Source organism: Pollicipes pollicipes, unplaced genomic scaffold (assembly GCF_011947565.3).
Source record: "Pollicipes pollicipes isolate AB1234 unplaced genomic scaffold, Ppol_2.1 Scaffold_4002;HRSCAF=4701_pilon_pilon_pilon, whole genome shotgun sequence".
Taxonomy (NCBI): Eukaryota; Metazoa; Arthropoda; class Thecostraca; order Pollicipedomorpha; family Pollicipedidae; genus Pollicipes; species Pollicipes pollicipes.
The window spans coordinates 33,221,895-33,227,194 of NW_023596420.1; the positions used below are offsets into that span (position 1 = coordinate 33,221,895).

Genomic DNA, 5,300 nt, shown 5'->3' on the forward strand with positions numbered 1-5,300 from the left:
CCCGACGGGGAGGGTTTTGAGCAGTCGCTTCCCGAGATGCGGTCACCGGTCACGATCAAATGCGGAACGTAAACCTAGCTCGGTCTGACCCAGTGCATCAGCGGCACGGCAAAGAAAAAACTACGAACAGATGTTCACATTATGAGGTATCAATGTCATATGATTAGCAATCTTGACGCGAGCGAGCTTGTTATTGTCTGAGGCCGGGCACGCTAAGTGTCTTAGATCCCGGGGTCAAATGACAACGCCGTTAAAGAAAAAACGCCGTTAAAGGGCCGACAGCAAGTAAGACTACGTCTACAAAATTCCCCCTCCCTCCGCCATAAGCTCTATTGAAAAACGTCCACTGACAGAACGTGGGCATTTAGATGGAACATGGAACACCCTAAAACGGCACGCGTTGGCGCACCGACTCTTGAAATAACCCTGCTGGGCGTTCACTGCGGACGCAATTAAAGGTCTGGTGGTGTTATGTCACCACTCGACATCTTATCAACCTTCGCATGACTTGTTTGACCCGAAATGTTGAAAAAACGCAAACTTTCGAAGGCACATACCACTCAAGGGTACTCGAAGATACTTATGGCATGAGCGGGCTTGTTATTAGTTACTCTGTATTGAGCTCCTGCAGTCGCTTGTGTGCGCCCAGAAATCTTCAGCGTTGCGAATACATGCTGGTTTGGGGTGAGCGAGCCATCAATGAGGTGTGTGAAATTGTTTGGGCGTATCTCAGAAGTGTAGAGTTCGTTCTTCTTGAAAGACCAGAAAATGCAGACTCGGAAATCTGCCGCGAAGCCCCTCCCACGTCGATATCTTCACACTGTGTCGCTCTCGTTAACTTTAAAGATTCTTTTTGGACTAGATTCTTTGGCGTTGACTCCGTACAAAAGTGCATTTCAATGAGATTTCACCTCAGTCTTTTTAATTTAAATGTAAATTTTTTTACGTTTACTTACTTTTACGTTTACTTACTTTTACGTTTACTTACGTTTACGTACTCATACAAATTTTCTTGGGTAAAAATACCCAAGAAAATTTGCATGAGAAACCGGTTTGTGGCCGTATTCTCTTTTGTTCTCCCCTACAGAAATGCTCCACAACACTAAATTCGCAAGTATAGACATATATAGAATTTAATATACATATATGTACATATTATATATATATATATATATATATATATATATATATATATACTCAGTACCTATCTTACATTCCAGACTGCATGGGCAGGCCTACGTTAAAAGTTCCAATTAAAAACAGGTCCGATCACGACAGCGTGATCGAACAGTCCTGACCTTGGCACTCATGCCCCAACTTTCTACGTCACTGGTTTGATAGTCCGATCCTCTCACCGTGGTGCCCTGAAAACCCTGGCCGCATTGTATGAGCTGGAGCAGCAGCACATTTCACTCTGCAGTGTAAGACCGGTTTGCGCCTCACACGCACATACGCATACACCTGGATTATCCTGTCTGCATGTCATGTCGCATATGGTGTATTTTGCTGTTGAGAGGTGGCGTTAATCGGTAAGACGAGGCCAGCTCCAGCGCCATTCGAGATCAGTTCAGCTACGCCGTTTGGCGAGTTCAGCCTTTCAGTCCGTAACACGGTCACGGCCACATAACACAGCTAGGGTGTTCAGAGTATCGTGGTGAGAGGATCGGGCTATCAAACCTGTGACGTAGAAAGGTGGGACATTAGTGCTAAGGTCAGGGCTGTTCGATCACCCTGACGTGATCGGACCCGTTTTTAATTAGAACTTATAACGTAGGCCTGTCCAGCCAGTCTGGAATGTAAGATACGTACTTATTTACATATATTATATATATATATATATATATATATATACCTATATTTGCGAAAAATGTAGTGTTGCGGAGCATTTGAGTAGGGGAGAACAACAGAAAACACGGCCACAAACCGGTTCCTCACTCAAATTTTCGTGGATATTTGTACGTTCAAATTGAAAAGACTGAAGCGAGATGTCATTGAAGTGTGCGGAGTCAACGCCAAAGAATCCAATCTAAAAAGAATCTTTAAAGTTAACGAGAGCAACACAGTGCGAAGATATCGACGTGGGAGGGGCTTCGCGGCAGATTTCTGAGTCTGCATTTTCTGGTCTTTCAAGAAAAACCAGCTATTACACTTTTGAGATACGCCCGAGCAATTTCACAACCACATTGATGGCTCGCTCATCCCAAAACATGTTCTGTCAGGGGACGTTTGTCAACAGAGCGCATGGCGGAGGGGAGGGGGAATTTTGGAGGCTTTGTCTTCCTGGCTGTCGGCTCTTTCACGGCACTATCATTTGACGCCGGGATCTAAGACTCTCAGCGTGCCCGGCCTCAAACAATAACAAGCTCGCTCATGTCAAGACTGCTAGTCATATGGCATTGATGACACATAATGGGGACATCTGTTCGTAGCTTTTTTCCGTGCCGCTGATGCACTGGGTCAGACCGAGGGAGGTTTACGTTCCGCATTTGATCGTGATCGGTCACCGCATCTCGGAAAGCGACTGCTCAAAACCCTCCCCGTCGGGGAATCGAACCCCGGTCTCCCGCGTGACAGGCGGGGATACTCACCACTATACTAACGAGGAGTAATGAACATTTCGACCTTCCCAACAACTGAGCGGGTTGCCGTAGTCACTCAACCAACGACGATGCGCCAGAAAAGTGTAACAAACTGGACATGCTTATGTGCCATCCTTTTTTCAACGTGATCAACGAGCCTCAGCTGATACCAGACAGCATCAAAACTGCTTCGTTAAGTAACAGAGATTAAACAGCTCCTAAGGCGGGTCCGCTTTTCGCATCATGTACACAGTACATTCACGCTGTAAGCGTCACCACCTTTTGGTCTGGGCATTGCCAGACACTTGCAAAAGATACCACATGGTGAAATAATTTAGGAGTGGGTCAAGATGCGTACAAGCTGAAGGTCAGAGCAGCTAGACATTACAGGGTGAAGATGTCTGGTGTTGGTACTCATATAACGCGAGCGACAAGAGTTTTCAGAGCACCATGGCGTGATAAACGACTTTTTCACCAGTCACGGGCTGAAAGGTGGAGCTCACCATACAATCGAACACGACAGCAAAACTGGACAAGCCTCGAATGTCGAATGTCAAATCTTCCCACCCTATCGTTACCACTCTGTCAAACCTCGCTGTCAACTCCTGCCACACTCCCAAATCATTTGATGTCGCTCCAAATTTATCCCTGCCCATCTGCTAGTCAGTCACTCACGTCGCCATCGTCTGACAGCTCTGATCTCGGCACCACTGCCCCGCCTCTCAGTGCTACGTCACTGGTATAAAAGCCTGATGCTCTCACTGCGGTGTCTTGAAAACCCTGACCGCGTTATGTGAGCAGTAGCAGCAGCAGCACATTTCACCTTGCGGTGTAAGACTGGTCTGCGCCTTACACGCATTTAGGCGCCCACCTGGATTATTCCGTCATCATATCATGTCGTGTATGGTGCATTTTGCAGGCGCTCGGCAATGCCAGTTGAAAAGGTGCTGTCGTTTTACAAAGGGAATGAAAGATTTGCGTGATGTGAAAAGCGGTCTTGCCTTGGAAGTCTCTGATGCAGTGGCAAAGTGCTGCAAGACAAGTTTGGAGGCAAGCAGGGAAAGCGACCAAATCTGTCCCAAAATGATGCTTACCATGAACGTGACACTGTTAACCTGCCACCATACACGAGGCGTACAGTGAGCATCTGAATACGAATCTACACCCCTGGTCTAGTATTCACTAAAACGCGACATTTCTTCTGCTGTAGCAACTAGCATGACGCTTTAGTGTCTTCACGACGAAACTAATACTTTCCTTAAAACCCTACTCTTTAAAACCTTTAAAAAAGCTAGTTATTAAGATTCTGCAGCCGTCATTGTTTCTACAGTCTTTATTCGAACGCCAAACCCGACGAATCAACAAAGGAGCTCGACGTAATGAATGCACCATTATAATGTCCCGGCACCGCGAACTTTTAAATGCAGAAGTACCCAGGTGCAGCCACCTCCTATCCTGCAACTTATTCCTACACCTGAGCTAGGTGTCCACGCATTTTGCACTCCACTGCTAAGTTTTGCGCAATGTCAAGAACTAGTGTCGCGCATACGTAGAAATTTATACGCTTTTTAGCAGGAGTAAAGATGGATATTATTTTATTTTTTTACTCGCAAAACTTAGTCGTGGTACATTACTGTCGCGTATAAATATTTCCAGTGGGAAGATCGTCGTGTATAAGAAAAAACTACACAAAGTTTTGCAGTAGAAGCAATGACCGGGATAAGTTTATGGGTCATAAGTTTAATCGTGCGGCGCTAATGTGTCTGAACATTAGGAGTTAAGGAATAAAGAAGCACTCTTGTCGGTGTCTTTTTTTTGCTGTACCACAAATGTCATGGAACCGTCTGCTCCTTCCAACAAAAACGCGCTCAATATGTGGTCAACCATGGCTCTGCGTGTCATTTCATGATGACTCACGATCACAATAACATTCACTGTGCCGAAAGATAAACCTTATGCTTCAATACTTTTGCTAGTCCTCTGCCTAACTTACAGGCAGAATGGGTGGTGGGCACCATATCGCGGTACTTTCATATGAAAGCATTTGAACCCATGTGGATAGGATCAAAGACTAAGCATAAGCTTAAATATCTGAAGCGCTCCGAAACGTTCAGGGTCCAAAGGAGTTTTTAAAGCCTTATTTTTGGGTCTCTGAGGGAAGAACGTATTCGAGAATGTGTCAGACACACCTGAACTCTTTCACAATGCCATCAATATATTCTGATACCCAAATTGAACGGATTTGCAAATAGCGAATACTTTTGAGCATACACCATTGACCTATCGGACACGAACAGGCTCTTCCTGCCCGACCTACCTAATCAAAATCATCCCCACACAGCCAACCGGCGAACCGGCGTTACATTTTCCTCGAGCATCGTCTTTTGACTAGGTGACTGCGGTAGTCCGACTCGTTGTAAGAAGATTGCTAAGGGTATATCTCCTCGTTAATGAAGTGGTTAGTAATCCCGGCTGTCGCGTGAGAGGCCGCGGTTCGATTCCCTGGCTGGGAGAGTTTTGTACAGATAGGACCGGTCTCCTCTGTCCAGCCGGGGACTGCAGTGACTTGGACTTGATTAGGTGACTGCGGTAGTCCGGCTCGTTGTAAGAAGATTGTCAAAGGTATCTCTCCTCGTTTATGAAGTGATGAGTATCCCCGGCTGTCGCGTGGGAGACCGCGGCTCGATTCCCCGACCGGGAGAGTTTTGTACAGATAGGACT

At 46.1% G+C, this 5,300-nt stretch overlaps 1 non-coding gene across 1 annotated transcript; it reads right to left on the bottom strand.

Moving 5' to 3' along the window:
- Positions 1-2,533: 2,533 nt before the first annotated feature.
- TRNAD-GUC (transfer RNA aspartic acid (anticodon GUC)) lies at positions 2,534-2,605 on the bottom strand. The gene has a single exon. It is a non-coding gene; the product is annotated as a tRNA-Asp (tRNA).
- Between the last annotated feature and the right edge of the window lie 2,695 nt (positions 2,606-5,300).